Source organism: Aythya ferina (genome assembly GCF_964211825.1).
Source record: "Aythya ferina genome assembly, chromosome: 9".
Taxonomy (NCBI): domain Eukaryota; kingdom Metazoa; phylum Chordata; class Aves; order Anseriformes; family Anatidae; genus Aythya; species Aythya ferina.
This window is the reverse complement of record NC_140305.1, coordinates 11,685,932-11,705,138: the sequence shown is the minus strand read 5'-3', so window position 1 is coordinate 11,705,138 and position 19,207 is coordinate 11,685,932. Positions and strand designations below refer to the sequence as shown.

At 41.1% G+C, this 19,207-nt stretch overlaps 1 protein-coding gene across 5 annotated transcripts in view; it reads right to left on the bottom strand.

The window, feature by feature from the left end:
* Positions 1-19,207, bottom strand: part of STAG1 (STAG1 cohesin complex component) — a 180,316-nt gene that overhangs the window by 144,933 nt on the left and 16,176 nt on the right. The window contains exon 1 of one of the 5 annotated variants that reach the window (XM_084529470.1): positions 18,356-18,376. The exons of the other annotated variants lie outside the window; for them this stretch is intronic. The gene's annotated coding sequence lies outside the window, so the exon portion shown is untranslated. Of the gene's footprint in view, positions 1-18,355; positions 18,377-19,207 lie in introns of those variants that run through there. 5 annotated transcript variants of the gene reach the window in all.

Here is a 19,207-nt window from a genome sequence, read left to right as displayed (position 1 = left end):
GTGAGCTCTTTCACTCAGAAGTGACTGAGGAACCAAGAAAGCTGGACCCACAGCCTCAACACAGTGGAAATGGAAAATGAGCTGACATCAAGGCAACTGCAAGGTCCTCTGGTATGTTCTCAAAGTCCTTATGCTGAACGGGAAAAAAAACATCTATATGTAGTAGATGCAGACTTGGACAGCTAGAAAATAGTGAAGTTGTCCTTCTAACATCTTTTGTTTGAATAAAGGCAAGTTTCAAAGGCAGTTAACAAGTGTTAAGCCAAAGACTGAGAAATACAAGAACTGTCAGCGCTGAAAAGCTGAGAAAGGAACGGCTCAGAGCCAAAAGCTCAAACCAAGGAGTCATCACAATCCTGCCCACTTCATGGAACTGATCAGAAATGGAGTCTGACACTGCATGGAATACCACCACCCCATGACACAGTCCGAGTCAGCTGTATCCTTCATGACTATCCAATACAGTTGTGCTGGCTGTTGTTCTGGATATGTTCTTTCTTCCTCAGCTGAAGCTTGGAAACCCTTACAGTCTGCTTTACAACTTCATACAATGACAAAACTCCTCTGACATCAAAGAAACACCACCAGTTGTTTCCAAAATTCAGTTTTTAATTATCACCCATGTTGCTTCAGGTTGGTCTGGAAATAAAATTTAAGTTCCTGCAATGGCTAATGAAAAGCTCTATGAGTTTGGAACAGAGTTCTCAATTTAGTATTGCAATTAAAATCCAACAATTGTGAAAAAATCCTTGATCATTATAGAATATACAATTGTGTTTTCTCTGGTTTTAATAAAAGAAACACCTCTTCTTAATGACGTTCTTATGAACTTGTCAAATTCTCCCCCTTTTTGTCTTATTCAGTCATATAAAGCCATTTATACAAACTCTTGAAAGCTTAAGACAAGATTCCTGTTTTGTTACCTCTTTCCTATCACATTGTGGAAGGAAGAAGAGGAGGAGAAGAGTAAGGGAGGAACCCATCAGACTTTCACTTTAGGGATTATTTATCACAAACATGACGCTGTTAAACAAGTCCTAATAAATTGCAGCCAACTGCTTCTATTCGAGGCATTTTTCAAGATGCAATGCCTTCTCTCAATCCCAGTTTTAATCATCTTAGCACGTTTGCAGCTTTTTGAACCTGCACATCTGGATTCTAAGATGACATCAATTTATGCTGGCATAGCTACAAATGACCAATAAAGGGGTATGAAGGAGAGAGTAGAAGAGACCATTCAGCTGAAGCATACATTGGAGAAACAAGTCAACTATCCCCTTTTTCACTTCTATTTTTTTAATATATGTACAATAACCAAAGCTGAAACAATGACCATTATATAGAATTGCTTCTTTGAAAATAAAAAAAGAAAAACAACACAACCTTTTCCTGCAAGTTATCATTTTTATGCTAATTTTTCTTCGATATGTATTTCATAACGAGCTTAGCTTTAAGAAAAGCTTTGCAATTTTACAACAAGTCTGACACATGTATTCTGCAAACAGTTGCTCTAGGTTCTTCTAACATGAAAAGTTACCCCCCAAGGTCTTTACATTATTTGCCCCTGACATGAACCTGAAAGCAGATGGATTTGATTGTTGCTTGGAGCAAGTTCAACTGACCTATGTACCTACATGCCATACACCTGTAACCAAAACTTGAAACAAAAACACAAACAAGTAATTACTAAATTCAGTAATGAGTTACATGATTATTTATTCCATCGCCTAGAAGATACACAAAATAAAAGACAACTGGTATTTGACTGACTCCATTTTTCAAAACCCTTTCCTTCGTTGACCAAGTGACTTTGTCCCAACCAAGCACAAAAGATATCTATACTCCTTCTAACGGTGCAGTATCTTCTACTATTGAAATGCTAATGTCCCCACATCATAACTTCATTTTAATTTCATTTTCCATTTAAAATTACTTTGCTTTCTCTCTCGATGCTTCCTGTTACATCTCTTCTTGCAGGTTTAAAATTGATAAAGCAGAACCCTTCTCAACGCCATTAAGGTCTGAAGGAAACTCAAGAGCTCCAAACTTCTTGCTTTGGCAGATGAGAAGCTATAACACACGATGGCAAGCCATGACATAGCACCATAAAAAAGACCTATAAAACTCAAGTTTTTCATATTTAGATACAAAACAAGACCTATAAAACTCAAGTTTTTCATATTTAGAGACAAGATTTGTCCCCTCAGTAATCCCACCCAACAGCAGCATTTGACAGCTAGTAACAGGCCTGCATCAGCAGCAAATGACAATCCTGTTAGAAGGTAGCATGCTGCACATTGAAGCAGAACTCCAAGAGCTTTGATCAACAAGGTGAGAGAGCAAAGAGGATCTTGCAGGCAGGCAGATAAATTCTAGTCTTTTATTGCTTCATCCAGCGCCATGCATGGCCTTGAGCACATTGCTTAAATCCTTCCTGCTCAGCTATCCCATCTGCAAAGTGACAGTAATAGTTAGGAATCGAAAGTGTAAATTCTAAATCCCGAGGAACTAAAAAAAAAGTTGACAAGAACTAACCCAATGCATTTGTAAAAGCATAAGCTTGATTTCTGCTGCAGGTTTGGAACTTTAATTTGTTAACCCTGCAGCCACATAAAGTGAAAGCAAAACTAAATGACCTCTTTCACAGCCCTGACTCTGAAAATTAGTATTACAATTTAAAGCCAAACAACATAATGCTTATTTAGCTTACCTTTAAGATTATTTCATTGTCTAAAATGTGTATGCCAAAGACCAAAAGTCTAAGTGGTAGAAAAACACCAAGCACCGGCAAGTTCTTTCAGTAGTCAAAGCACACAGCAAGCTCAGATGCTGTGTGGTCTGCAACCTTCTGAAAGGGTTTTCCCAAAAATAAAGACCCGGGGGTCCTGGTAGACCACAACTCGAAGGCAAGCCAGCAATGTGCCCTTGCTGCAAAGGCCAACAGCATCTCCTGGGCTGCACTGTGCCACACGCTACCAGCACATCATGGGTGGTGATCCTTCTTCTCTACCCAGAGCCAGGGAGACACATGGGCAGCTCCATATCCAGCGCTGTGCTCTCCAGTACAACAGAGACAGGGACATTTGGTTTTGCAGCAAAGAAACAGCTTTGAAGAGTGTAGCATACAGTTTGGTTATAGGTCTTTCAGGAGGGCAACATCAGAACACCAAGTTCAAGGTAGGTAATTTGTTTTTCCTTGGATAACTTCAATAGGAAATTAATGAATAAAATGAAAAAATGGAAGTGGGCTCAAAAAGCTAATGGACAGCTGAGAAAAGTGAAATCAAAACCAACACAAAATTAAAGTGTTCAGTAGATGTCCATTACCATTGACTGAGATTTCTTACTCCCCCTTCCTTCTTTAAAGACATTTCCAGATGTGTTACACATAAATGCAGGAACAAAAATAATCCAGTGGCAACCCCTAGCTGTCCATTTAACTTGGCTTTCAATTTCCGTTGTCTCCTCAGTTTATCTACAGTTGCACCAATGTGTAGAACTGACTCTAAACAACGTGCAGAACAGCTGCTGCTACTTCCTCTCACCAAATGCTTTTAGCCTGGAGATGTCCTGCCCAGCCAGCCAGAAATATCATCTCAAGTCTCACTTTCTACTGTGCAATATTACTCCACACACTCCACAATTACAAATGCAAGACCTCACACTGAAAGGTTACGCAAATCACTTCTTGTAGAGCTGGGAATAAAATTCCTAAATGGCAAAAACCTCCAAGCATTTAGTTATACTATCACATTTCTACACTTAGTTTTCTGTTTCAAAAAATGTGTGAACTGCCAAAACCAATCCATCTCTCTGTATCTTCTGCTACTATTTCCAAAACGTATAAGCTAATTCCTGTACTGAGCCACTGACACTACCAGCTTTGCCCAGGAAAGCTGATACAATCTTTTAGCCACAGTTTCTAACAGTGTAGTTCATTCCAAAGACAAACGTCATTCAATTGTTTCATCGTGCCCAGTGTTTATATTTCACTAGTCTTCCATTATCATGTACTGCTTTCTTGTAACACCTACGAGGGCTAATACTAAAGAAATTAATAATTTGCCCCAAAGCAGATGATTGCCTGGAAGAGACAGCTTTCTCAAGAACAGAAATTTCCTATCTTTTTCATTTTCTGGATTATTATTTCAAAATCAAAGTAGATCTGACAGAATGAACATATGAGACAGGCTTGCTTTTCTTTTGTTATTCTTACAAACTCTTAACCATAACTGCTCCTCGCTCTGCGGACACCCAGCAAGACACGACCTGATTTTCTGCAGCACTGAGCATTCACAACTGTGACCGAGATCACCGGGGGCTCCAGGCATGACATCACTCATAAGCAAATTATGGTCTGATTGCTCAAGACTAAGAGTTATGGCACTGAGTTCTAATCTTAGGCCAATATCTGGATTATTAAAGTCTAAATGAATAGTTTTCCCCTTGCCATCCATTAGGATTAGTTACCTACCAGCCTCTTCCCTACCTGCTTTGAACATAAAACACATGTAATAAAAACAGGCTCTAAAAAGTTAGGTTCTACTGTCCTCAGACTGTGAGCATAAATAGACGAATCCTTGAGGTCTTCTGCTTCTCTGCACCTGTATTTCCAAGACTCAGAAGAAGCCTTGATAAGATCAACTCAGTCATGTTTTTTTTTTTTTTTTTAAAAGGAGATGCAAGGGCATTGAGAGTCACAAAAAAAAAAAAAAAAAAAAAAAAAAAAAAAAACAACCATTGGATAAATTTCAAGTAAAGATATCTTTCCTAGCACACAAATGAAACTGGAGTCATCCTCTACACAAATGACTGAGCAATGAAAACCCAGAAATAAACCGAATGATGATATAGAGAGCATAAATGTTCAATATAGCCTCGGTTAAGGTTTCAGAAAATAGTTATCGTGACATGAAATGCTTCTCTCCAAAAAGGGCCACCCTGCTCATTTGGTTTCTTAGCTCACTAAAGTAGCATTAAAACTTTCAGGGTTTTGCATGGTTAGTTTCAGTGAGCCAAGCCAGGGCTGCAGGAGGCACAAAACCACCTGTGCACAGGAAGACAACAGGAGGGGAAAGCTGGGAGCAGATGAGACCAAAGGAGGACAACTTCTTTTTCAGCATGTTTTTTATCCTCAATGAAATCCATACGTGGCAATAATTGAAGTTAAATCCAGTGATTAAATTCATACTCAACCACTTCACTGAATGAGTGCTTATTCCTGCAAATAATCCCCACCTTGGGGAGGGCATGGGTCCCTCATGTAGTCACACTTAGACAAAGGCTTGGGATTTTCATCTCCCAACAGCACAAGGCACAATGGGCCAAGACTGTAGACAGGCTACAGGCACACCAGAAGCAGCGTTAATAGATTTTTATGCTACCTTAGAAGAGTGTTTACTCATCTGTAATTTTTCTATGCAGTGGACATCTGGTGTTCTATTATGCATTGCATCTGGAAAATTGCCAACAATAAAACCAATTTTCACGGAAAAAAAAAAAAAAGCAAAGCCTGACACGCAGAACAGTAGAGGAAAGGAGAAAACTCAGAACGATTCAGGCTTTTGCTCTTTGAGCATTTATTTCTTTGTTTTGTATTCCCCCCCGCCCCCCTATGCAGGACTAAGGAGAAAAGCCTAGAGAAACTGAAAAACAATTTGTCCAGATTATCAAAAAACACAAGCATTTTGAAGTCACATATAAATGGAAAACTCTCTGGGAAGTGACTGATTTTGGTAGTTGCATGATCTTTAGGGGGTGCACACAAATGTTCAAGAAGGGAGGTTATCGTTTTCTTGACCTTACTCTAAAATAACAACCTCCCCTAAGTTTACGTAGCTGCTAACAGAAAGAGCATCAGAGTACCTGAACTACAACACCTGAACTTCCTAAGCTTCCTAAGAGGAGTCTGTGAAAACTGAACAAGCCAAGAAGCATAGCAGAGGTAGATGAGGTAAAATTGGCCAATGAAACTGTAAAAAAAACATCTTCCAGTTGCAGAATCAAACCTTATCTCCCAATCCCAACCACTTCCTGAGAAACCATGATCTCAGCCACGTTGCTATCAGACCGTTCTTTGGACCCCCCCAGCTGATGGCACAAGGCCCGCTGCCACCAGGGGCCCAGACAGGCTGCAAGACACCAGGAGCTGCTCGCTTGCTGATCTAAGGAGAACTTTCCCCAAAGCCACCCCTACACGACAGAATATCAACGTTTTGAATGAGCTGTACAAACATCACTGAACCATGCTCTGACAGCCCCTGCCTCAGGTCGTGTCCTTGGTTTTTACAAGTGGCACACAGCCTATGACTTATACCAGTATACTGTTAAAACCTCTACTGGAAAAGCATAGCTTCGAACACTCTCATCTCCCGGTCTCCAAACAACCCAGCTGTCACACACCTGTGAGCAGAAGCACGTTTTTCCATGGACACCGGTAACCATGTTGGAGCTAAAAATAAGAAAACCAACCTGCAAACACATTTCCCCAGTGACCACAATAGATGTCTCAGACTGCAATCAAAATGCAAACCCAAATCCACCGGTCTCACACAGGCATACTCCAGGCTAATGTCAGTCACCGAAGCCTGAAGATGACTTGCCCAAAGCTACACCGTTGAAACCAGCAGAACTAACAGCATCAACTCAGTAACTATTTACCAGCAGAACACTTCTCACAGAGCAAAACTATTCCAGTTAAGTTCTTGCTCATGATCCTAAGCATTACTGAAACAAGCCTGGAAATTAAAAATTGACAATCATTTAAAATAATTGACTCAAAAGTGAATGTGGCTTTATTACCCACTAGTTTCCTCCATCCCCATGGTTATGCTATGTCCACATTCAATGGTGAAGGTAACTTGTCTCTCTGCCCCATGGGAAATAACTTTCATGTTCTCCCCCCACTGCAACAGACCTCACAGCAATTGCTTCCCACCTGCACCAAGGGTTGTGATCTCACTTCACACTGAAGGTGTTTGATACAGAATTGTGCCTGATATTTCACAGCACTCTCATCTGACCTCCAAATGCCTCACCTGCACCTACAAGCCTTCTGGCTTGGATTCCAACACAAGGGCACTCTGGAGGAAAACAGAGGAACATAAGGATTCAAGACATTACAGATATGCTAAAGTGGTTACTCCCCACCCGTGTTCCCAAATGAGCACTCTGACACACCAGGCATGGGAAATCGATGCAACGATACTGAATACGAGAGAAATTGTTGTCAAATACTACAAAAAATTGGGAATAGTTCTGCAGTAGTCCAAAGTGGAAATATCACTAGGGAAAGACAAATTAGCACCTGGGGACAACATTTATTTTAGCTTAGTAAACATTCCTCAAGAAAAGCTTCTATCATGCAGTGATGAAATGAATCTCAGTCAGTCAAGAGCCCCAGGAAGAATCAGTAGGGGGTGAAACTGCCTATTCTTTGCTGCTTAAAAATGTCTTCCACACAGCAATAAATCCAGTAAAAGGAAACTTTCTTGGGAAATTATGTTTGCAAATACTGCCTCTTTCACTGCTCAGTCATTGGCCTGGATATAGGCATGACGACTGTAGAGATGGCAGAAGATAATCGTACTATGTGAAACCAGCTGAGAACCCAGCTCCAGACTGGACAAACTAAAACCAGATAAGCTTTATCTGAAATACGGAGCAGGCGACGAGGACAGAGAAGTCAACATGCAAGCCAGACAAGCAGCTGATCCAGTCTCTTCCTAAGGAATCCATACATACCCAGGCTATTTGCACTCTGTCTCTCGATAAACACGCTGGCAAACCCAAAGACACCTGGCAGAAAGACAGGTACCCCCAAATTGGTTTCTGTAAGGAAGCACTGGCTGAGCCTCGTGCTCCTGTGGAGGCGTGAGCTGCAGCTCAGAGCCACCCGTGTGTCCTGCTCGGCCCAAGGCAAGGCACGCAAAGCCGAAGGTGCAGCAGTGCACGGTGCTACAGCAGAGGCATCACACACAGGTTGGGGAGCCTTCAAGGACACAGGGAAGGCCATGGATTCAGTAAGGAATACAACAGGGTGGCCAAAATAGGCTTTGCTAATTCCACTAACAATAGAACAACTTCATGTTTCTCACCTTCTTCCTCTTTGCGTATATTGAAGATTGCTTTTCCTCCTGAGTCAGTACAAACACATTTATTTGAACATGTGACAACAACTCAAGCTCTGAAACTGTCACCAATTTACTTGGATATTTAGACTGTATTTGCAAACTTTTTTTTTTTACTGCATTTTGCACTGCTGAAGGAAATATGGGAACACCTGTTTTTTATTTCTGAAGTTACTTAGAAAAGCAGATGACAAACTGCAAAGTGTGGCTGAGCAACACGTCACTTATTTTTGTGCTGTTCTGTGAGCTTTGAAGAAAAGTCCAATGTGCTTTCTCCCAGTAATACCAACAGCACTCCATCCTCCTGGAGAAGGAAGATATATTTTTTTTGACCTAGAAGATAAGTACCAAAACAATTTGTTGGACCAATGCAGCTGTTGGGCTTCGTAAAATGACTTGCTTAGTCAAAACAGACCACTTAAAGAGAGACAGAAGAAAGAAGAGACCCTGCCTCATCTTTCATGAGATGAAAGCTGCTCCGTGGTGTTGGCACTGAAGCCATCAAGGTTGCAGTATGAACTGGCACAGTGCTCTACTTTGCTGAAGATACCTAAACAGAGAGGAAACCTTGGGGTACTGGAAAGCTAGAACAGAGGGCTTTTTTTTTTTGGCAACCCAAACAGCAAGTTTTTCCCCCTCCATCAGGGAAAAAAGAATCCCTGTTATGATTTCTAAAGATTAAATTACACTGCGAACTGAGATGGGAAACACAGGATTAACTTCCCCTCAGCTAGAAATAGATCAGCTGCAGTGAGTTGCCTTACAGAAAACAGGCTAACGTGAGACCAGGAACAGACACAAGCCGTGCTGCACAAACCAGCTCCTCTGAGGAACCCAGAACAGGGAGCAAGAGCAGCCCATAATCCTGAGGCTATCCTGATACAAACCAAACTCGTTAAAAAAAAAAAAAAAAAAAAAAAAAAGTAAAGGTATGGGGTGTTTAGGGGTATCTGGTTGGTTTCAGAGTCTGCAGAAAGTCACAACTTTATTCCGGGGAAGAGAATAACAACAGGGTTAAGGTTCAGAGTGCAGATGGCACAAAATACCTGCTCCTCACAGAGCTCTGCGTAATTGTAATGAAGGTCTGCAACAGGCCTGCTGACACCAAGCCTTCGGCTTACAAAACTCCTTCCAGTCAATGAGAGAAGCAATGGATGAGGGGAAAATATTCCTGCCTAGAAGAGAATCATCCTCCCTTTTTCATGAAGTAGAAGACACTGCAAATGAAAAAAACTCTCTAAGCACTGCTGGTGAAACTGAGTGAAATATAACAGAAGCCCTGGATGAGAGAAACTGCCATCACCAACAGCTCAGGGCCTGCAGTGAAAGAGGAAATTCCAGCAGCTGATCCACCCAAGAGGTTATTTTCTCCTGGAAGACTTCTTGGCTTTTGTTTTCACAGGGAAGGGATCAGAGCACACAGTTTTACATGTTGCAGACACTTTCTTCTGCACTTCGGAAAGTTACGAAATAAATTTTCAGCATCTTTTACACAGCTACACAAAGTGAAAATACATACTGTAATTGGCATTTGAAGCTGTCAGGCTGTGAGAGCAAGAGCAGGAATATTTTGAAGCATTTCCTTAAACAGATTTTCAACTCCCATGAGATATGAACAAGTTCTACCCAAAAGCTTACCCCAGGACTTAAATAAGGGAACGCTTCCTCTGGGAACAATTCTTAATAAAGATACAAAGAGGATAAGCTTTCCTTTTCTCTTGTACCTGTTCCTTGTAACCATCTCCCTACAAAACATCCAAACAAATTTAAACATTAGTCTCTTAGCATTGCCTTCACCCCTGAGGCAAAGTTAGAGCAAGCTTTTCCAGAGTACACAGTATCCACAATGAGGACATTTAGTAAAGCATTCAACGGTCATTTAAATAATACAACAGTACCAAGGAAGATTTTTTTTTTTTAAGGGGTTAAATCAACACTTTGCACTTCCAGCAAATCAAGTTCTCAAAATGCAGAAATGGTGACACAGCAGTATAAAGATACATGGAGCAAAGATTGTCACTAGTCTTGGGATGAGGTTTCATGCACCCAGCTGATGGGTTGCTGCTGTCCAGAAACACAGTCCCTGCTCCTTCCTCCTCCTGGCCTCATGTTCCTGCTTCTGCCCTCAGAACAGCCTTGACACTGGTCTGACTCGCTGTGCACCGGTGAATGGAGGGACAGGAGACGCTAGGGGAAAAAAAAAAAGGTGGCAGGCAGCCCAAGCCCTGTGGCCCTCTCCCTCTGCTGCTTACCATCATCTCTCACTGCTGCTGTCCAGAGAGCACACCAGTTCTACATTACTGGCTCAATTATAAATGAAGCATGACTTGTTGGTTTCTTTTGGAAAACAACAGTCACCACATAACAAAATTCAAGTTGTTATGTTTCTTTTTAATCAGCTCTATGATTTGACAAAATTATGGTGATTTACAGCATCATAGAACACTTGCTACACTTTACATTGTTTTTGTTTATAATTTCTAGAATGTGTTACATGAAATCATAAATTCTCTAATATCTTAAGGCACTGTTAATTTGAGACTGGAAATAATACCCTGCCGATAACTTAACCTCTCTAAAAGATACATGAGTGATCTCTGCTTAAAGCAGAGCATTGCTATTACAGAACACCAAAACCAGAAGAGACCCTATTAGAGATCTATTTCAAAGAAAAACACAAATGCAAGAAAGAATGTATTTGTGCAATATTATTAGTTAAGTTTCAGAGCAAACTAAAACCGTAGGTCAGCAAGGAATCTCATCTTCGGCCCCTCTGAAAAGCCCCGCAGTCACTGCCATGTACACCGACCTGACCTGCAGCTCCTGTGGCTGTACTGACATTTGGCTTTCTGCCCATTTACACAATGCAGGCAATCACCTACAAATTACTAAACATGTTTCGAAGTTGTTCCTGTCTGCATCAGCACCCTAAACTGGCTCACCCCCCATTCACATGAGCGCAGGGCCAGCGCTAGGAAGGCAATGGAGCGGCCCCGTGGCCAGGGGGAACGGGACCACCAGGGCACACAGATGGGCCGCACTGCTATGGAAATGCAGGTACCTTGCTGAAATGTCTTCCAGATAAGGAAAAAAATGCATTCTTTTCAAAATTTTCATTGTGTAATGCAGCTCTTTGTCTTTAAGAATAGATCCTTACACTCAGTAAATACCAGGTATTGCTGGAGCATCTACTCCTTTCCTAAACAAACTTTGAAGATGCCAAAAGAAAAACAGAATGAGATTAAGGCAATTTGGTCTTACAATCTTAGCATAAATAGAAAGAAGCATCTAATTACGGCAGATGATAGCCAATTTCTTGCCAATTCACACAATATCCTAACTAAGCATTTTTCCCCACAAGATGATCTTACCCTGTTTTGGAGGGAGTGAACAGGGAGGGGGGAAGGGCTACCTCCTTCCTCATTCTTACATTTCTCATTTTTCTATCGGTATTAGTCTGCATTAACAGCCAAATCATACGCACACACTCACACAACACTGCCAGTGACCTACTAGAAAGTTGCTATAGCAACGACTGCTTTCAGAAATACATGTTGTGCATTTTAAGTGCCATCATAGTGTAACTCATCTGTCAATTAATAACTGGGGCTCAGGATAACACATCAGATACACCAAAAAAATTACAGAAAAAAAAAAACACACAAAAAAACCACAAAAATAGTATAGCATTATATCTATGAAATGAAATAGCTGGAAACCCATTGCAGGTTTAGACTCTACCAAAAAATCTGATGACATATTTAGCAGCAAGATACAATTCCTGCATTTCTATGCATAAGAACAAAATTCATTAATTATGGAAAAAACACTGCAATCATAAGAGGGGAGTCATTCATGTATCATTAAATGGTTTAAGCCACTTGTAAAATCAAAATGTAGGAACGTACACAAAGTAATTGGAGTTTGTTTTTGTTTTTTAGGGTAAAAACCCTGAAATAAGAAAAAACATGGTACGTCAAGATATATCAATTAAAACAAAATCAAGTATACAGTTTCAAGCTCACTGGACTTCACAAAATCACCTAGTAAAGCTTTTCTTAATTACCACTCAAGCTAAGTGAATAATACCGACTTTCCCTGGACCTGGATATCTATCAATTTTTGGTTGGATGTCTTTTGTCTTACTGTGTGATAGGTACAATGCACAGAGCTTAGCTACAGTGAAGAAATATACATCAAAAATACCAGCTAGTTACTAACAAAAGAAAACTTCAGGAAAAATTAACTATCGCAATTTAAAATCTTGGCGGTATTGTAAAACTACCAAGAGTAGCTTATTTAGTACTGTTTCCTGAAACCCCCACCTTGCACTAGCAGGTTTTCATGGAAGCACATGTACTAAATGCCAAGTTTTTGCCTTACCTACCACCTCGGCTATGACATATGTCCTGTTCTTGGACTGTCCTTTCTGACCTTTTGTAAGCTAAGCACATGTTGAAGTGGCGAACGTTTCCCCCATAAAACAGAGGCTTATCTGAGAGTTTTGTAAGGACTCTGGATGATCAAGTGCCGCCCGCCACTGTCAACAATACAGAACCACGGCAGTGGTTTCTCAGCTGTAATGTAACCTTGAAAAGCGTTTCTATTTCTTTTTCAAATCCACCAAATCCAGTTCAGATCATTTTCTCATAGTTAAAGAGGAAAAAAAAATCACTTTCCCGTTATACTTGCTGCTTCAGGATAAACACCAAGCTCTCAGCACCCAGCAGCACTGGTGCTGGGCTCACCACGGCGGGGCAGCCCAGGGACGGCTCCCTCTGACATGCAGCAAGAGCACAAATCACACACGGTTATTGCCAATGTTTCATCTCCAGTTATAGACCATCTAACACTGAAGAACAGTGAGCAAAGCACTGCATTACAAGGCCAGCTTTACATCAGGATGGGCACAATTTTTTTTCCTGCTGCCTGTGGACACCTGGCAGCACTCATGGGGTACAGGACTGATTAAACAGTATTAAATTTGACAATCCAGTTTCCTTTAGCCTTTTCAATAAGATACCATTAAACACAACTCTCAGTTTTGTCTCCAGAGTTTTAAATTCTAACCAACTTTAATTCCAGATTGTTGCTGACCAGTTTCATGGATCAAACCTTTATGTAACTGAGAAAGAAGCAAGGTGTCTTAACCTTGAAAGTCATTCAAAAAGTGATGCCCATTCACATACAAATTCTTAATTGTTTTTAAACACCAGTATAAATACATCAGTAATGATAAAAACACCACACTGGACAGAAAAAGATTTGCCAAGACTGGTATTTCGACTGAGGCCAAAAGCAGGGCACAAGGCACCTACACACACATTCCCCTAGAATAATCTCAAAACTCAGATCTTTCTGACTGCATGCATTTACATATATTAGATTTTTTTTTTTTTTTTATCAACACTACCCTTGAACTCGATCCTTTTCACTCCCTGATATTTGTTTTTTCTTATTCAGAAAGGTAGGCATGTCCCACCCCAACACACCCCTCCAAGAAGAACCAAGCCAAGTAATCTTTTATTATCATCTCCATGCTGTAGCTGCTCCCATTTGCTTTCCAAATCTACCTCTCCCCTTATCCAGTACAACCCCCTACCTGCCTTTCTGTCACCCTCCCTGTGACCTCCAGACATCAGCTGAAATTTGGAGAAGGGACGCCAGGTTTCCCCATCACAGTCCAAGTGCCACAACCATGCCCAGCTCCCCGTCCTCTTCCTGTGTCCCCTCCACACCATTAGGGAGGCTCTCTCCAAGCGTTCCCCATGAAGGAACGCTGATGGTGCCGATCTCAGCGCAGTTTCCTCTCCTTCAGCGACCATGACAGGAGCCCCGCAGATCCAGCCAGCGGCACAGCAGCCCCCTGCCAGCAGCCAGCTCCCCTCCCTGTCCCTCTTCTTCCACCCGCCCAGGTGAGGGCCCCCGCAGGCCCCATCCCCTCCCTAGTCCTGGAGTCTTTCCCCCTTCACACTCCTGCCCGTGGGCCCAGGTCTGCCAGCAGGATCACCTCTGAAAGCCTGCTTCTCTCCTTCAGTCTCAAATATTTCCTCTACCTCCCCCCAAGACTCCCCTACTAAGCTGGAAATATTTCCAGTGAAAAACTGATGCGTTCACAAATGTCAAGCACGTCCCTCGGAGAAGCTTTCCGTTGCTGTGATGCAGGTTGTGCTGACAAGAGCATAAAGTTGGTTCGGAAAACAAGGGAAAAGGGATGGAGGAGAAACTGGATACACTTTTTGGCAGCAGCCTGCAGTCAGTTTTGAGAAAAATACTGTTTAACTGCATTCTTTCCTTCCTTCCATAAAACCCTCCTAGAATTCATTTGTTGACCCTAAACATTTAAATCCAAGCACTTCTCCGGTTCTCCCCCTGCCCCAGATGAGTCTCTGCATTCCTCATGCATTCTGCTTCTGTCTTCACATTTGGAGGAGCTGCAGTGCTAGCATTCACAGGAACAAGATGCATTTTTACAAAGTCCGCTGTTTTCTTTCTACACAGATTTCCCTTTGTAATTAAATATCTGAGCTATGATGCTTACAAGTGAAAACTAAAGTCATCTTTTGACTTTTTTCTTCAGATCAAAGTCAAGAGGCCACATTAATACCAGCTTTATTATCAGGATTCCTGGAACATAATCGTTTCTTACTAAATTACTACATTAGCACCATCATGAAAAATTGATTGTTTAAATGAAGCCTACCTGGCTCTTTTCCAATAACCTATTCATCATGAACATCATTCTCACACTTTTTCTTTCCTTCTTTAAAGGTACCAGTAATAAGGCTGTGGGACTCACCAGGCTTTCTATTTTAATTTAGGGCTATGTTTTGTTTTGTTTTTTTTTTTTCCTTTTCAAACATTAAACTGTAGAAAGCGATATTTACCAGCAGTCTAGTAATAATTCCCCGCTGGTCACTGGCAATGAACAAAACTGAATTTGCACTTTGAAGGGTACAGGTGTCCAATTTGACCTGAAGCCTCAAGCAAGCTGATTTTTTCCCCAGCAAACAGATCACTGCCCTCAAGAAGTTGCCTAATTAAAAAAAAAAAAAAAAAAAAGCAAATGAAGTGCTTCCTAAATTTAAATATTTTTCCATAACATTTCACATTTTTAAATGCATTAAGTTGAATAAAACCTTATTCCCCAGTGCACCGATCAAGGTGCATTCCCATCCTGCAACCACTTGCTGCCTCTGTGTGACAGGGTGAGCATACCACCCCCTTCCCTTTAGAGAACTGCCTTAACCACTGGTGAAAAAGAGCGAACAGGCAAACTCTCCTCCCCCAGACAACAGGAAAATCTCATCTAACAGTATTTTGCTCTTGTTCATGGATTTCTCTCTGTCAAGGCCCTAAGTGGATTATGTGGCTTTGGAACAGGCAAGCGCAGTCCTACTTTAAATAAATGAATTTGCAAGAGCACACATCTTCAGCCATAAAGTGGGAAACTAAATCTGATGAACTACTTCACAGGGTATCGATGGGAAGGTATTGATGCATTTATTGTTTTTTCTGCTCTCTTTCCCAAGAATTTAATTGTTCTGTATTAACCTGTGTTCAAGATTTCCTTCACGAGTAAGAACATTATTACTGCTCTCAGGAATTAGGGACTCAAAAATCCGTGTTGCCATCCTGACTCATTTGAGTTCTCTTTTTAGTGTTTGTCCAACCGAGACTTCTGTGTACTTATGCTTTCCTTGTGTTTGTCTTTTCCAGCAGTTTCATAAGCAGTGGAAAAGATGCCTGGTTCTCAACAGATTGCTGTCCTATAGCTCTGCACAAATTCTAGTGAGGGTGCACAAAATAATTTAATCCTGCTGCTGCTTTTATTTAGGGGCAGCGGGTAGGAGAGGGATAGGAAAGGGAAATTAATATTAACAAAGTAACTATCTAGCTATCTAACCCTCACGAAAACCACAGGAATTTCTCTTTCCTCACCTCACCCCTTCAAATTTCAATCTAAATTGGCCACTGTGTTCCAAAGATGCACGCAGCAACTCAGTCTTTTCATACATTAACATACCACGTGATGCCTTACCATAAAAATCTGAACCCTGCCCTATTTCAAAGCAACTCAAGACCAAAAATTATAAAAAGCAACCTGAACAGCAACGCTTCTTGTCCTGCTCCTGTAACAGCCCTCCCAATGCCCCTCTGCTTGTCTGTCTGTCCGTCCCCGGTTGCACACCCTGCTGTTCTGACAAGGACATCAGTGCCTGACACAGTTGCAAAGCCTCACTGCCTTAGAAAACCAAACCAAGCAGCATGAATCTTCCAAATGGGACATCAAATTGCCTATATGGAGATATAAATCACGTAGACCAAGAAAAGCTGAGAAATTCCCCAGGAAACAACAAGCAAAAATCTTGTTTTTCCATCCAAGCAGCATATCATTCACCAAAAAACTCCAGGCTCCGTTGCTATTTTAAAAGCGTCTGAAATACACATGGATGATGAGACGTGTACTGAAGGGTTATTTTAAAGGATTGATTGCTCCGTGCATGAACTAATGGATGATCCTTACTTCAAATGCTTGTTTCACTGTCTCCCAGATTTCAACATGGGTCAAAAAGAAACAATTTCAAATATCCCACAGCTTTACTAACACAGAATTTAGTGCTTATCACTCTACCCTTCTGAGTTATTAGCCTTTTTATTTTTAGTATAGGAGAGGAAGGGCTCAAAAACAAGCGAAAGGAGAAACTACAAACAATTGTTTCCAGTTGACAAGCATTTTTTTTTCTCTTGTAACTGTACTACCTTACAACCTCAGGAAAAGTTATGAGGTTATATGTTATGAAACAGGGTATGGTAACTCTTCAGGAAGTTTAAGACCAAAAAGCACTTCACTACCTCAGCTGGTATCAATTCAAAATCTATCTGATAAATCTAAAGACTACTGCAAACACAGCTAACATCCATGAAAACCATCAGAAAGATTTTGCATCTTGTTACCTAGCAAACTGTACCTAGAAATGTCTAACCCCACAAAACTACACTCCCTGAATAGGGGGCAGTTAGGAAGTTACAATAAATCTCTCAGTGAGTGTCTTATAACAGAAAAATAATAAATTGCTATGATAAATGCAGTTATTCCTCCAAGAGAGAGATTTTAAACCAACTCCTTTCTTTTTCCAGTACTCAATAGACCACATCCTTTAAAAGCAAATGCCTGGACTTTCCACAAGAAAAGCACAGCTCAGCATCATAGGTTTAGAGACTCCCCATGCCCAGGCAAGTACCAAGAACCTAGGACAGCTGCGTATGCAGAGAACACCGCACTCTATTCCAGCTCACCCACAGTAACACAGCCATACTTAGCTTCAGTCATTTTCCCTGCTGACCTTCCGTAACCAGGCCGTTTCGAATTGTTTTGCTGTTTAAATAAACTTTGAATGATAAGTGGCTTTTATGAACCTAGAATATAATCTCAGAGAAAAGGAAGCTGTTTATGACTTCCTAGATACGCAGTTGTAAAGCACTGGTACGAGCAGAGAATAATCGACGAACGCAGCCAGCTTAATGAACAACTGTAAGGATGCAGGACGAGAGGCAGCCTCCTGGTCCAGTACAAGTCATTTATGTCTCCCAAATGAGCCAACAGCACAATCACTTCTAGAGGAAAAATTTCCGTTTTTAAATATATTTTTTTACATATTAATATTCACATTCTACCTGATTCTGAGTCTGTTCTGAGAAATGTTGAAGTATCCTATTGATTGCATTCCTCCTAAGAGGAGCACTGAAGATCACATCAATGCAATCATATATACAAAAAGAAGTGCTCTAAGAGCACTGGTACTATTTTGTGAAGAACTTGAGTACTTAAGGTAATAATCATGCACTTATACAGCTACGTGTAACAAGAAAAAGCCCCTTCCCTTTAATGTGAGGGAAAGCCAACTAAATTAATAGCCTTATTTTTCAGAAATACTTCAAGGAAGATGCAGGGAGTATAAACTTCAGAGTAACTAAAAGCGAACGAAAACATTTCCAGAATTATCTGTTCAGTGACAAAACAGCAATTCTCCTGCTTCGGGTTTCAACAGGAGGGAATGGGCATGCTCAAACCCCATTTAGGAAACACCCGACTTTAACAGTGAGCTAGAACAGCTCAGAGCTTGATAGAGAACTTCAATTACTTCTCATTATTGGCAAAAGGTAACAGTGCTTACACCAACTACTCAGCTAAACTTAGCTCCTGTAATCTGCCTTAGTCTTACCCTTCAAACTTGCTTGCCCACATACATCTCTACTGCAGCAGCCCAAATTCTGAATGGTGTAAGCATGCGCTTGCTATACACAGAGCATCCTCAATTCTGCAAAAAAAGGGCTCATCCTGGTAAGAAGTAAATGAAAAATCCTGATTATGATCAATGGAATAGTGGAGTGCAGTTATAAAGCAGCTGGTGACAAAACTGAAAGGCCCTGTTCTACTTAACTCACCACCACACAAAAGACAAGTAATTGCCTTACTGCAAGGAATGAGAGAGGGTAGGTGGCTCAAAACCACAGGTATAAATCATTTTTGGAGAAATATCTTTCCAGGTGACATGATGCAACTCAATACCCAAAATAACCACCTACAGGTTTTGACGAACTTTTGAAGAAATTTGTGCAACTAAGGAACTTCTTGCCGAAGTGCTTTCCTCATTTCCCTCTAGCTCCTTGGCTACTGCTGGAGCTTACCCAAAGCTTTGCAGGTTGATCATAACAGGAGGCAGCGTGGACCTTCTCCTGCTGCTTGGCTGAGCAGGTCCAGGCACCAGAGGCACACCAGGAGTCAGCTCCTACACTGAGCTCCTCTTCGTTTCCTTAGGGGAGCTGCCACTATACAAGCAGCAGTAACCTGACAGCTATAGCAAGGATAGCTTGAGAACAAGGTGCCAAAAAGCTTTCATCAGCTAAAAATGAGGAAGCTGCTTGATTAGGCAGAAAAGCATAATTTTTATTTCAACTGTGATCTCGGCAGCTCTAAAGTGGAAAAATCTCAGAAGATACAGAGCAGACAAAGAAAATCTAGTTTCTTATCCCTTATCAACTGAAGTATAAAATTAGATAAACATGCCAAGGAC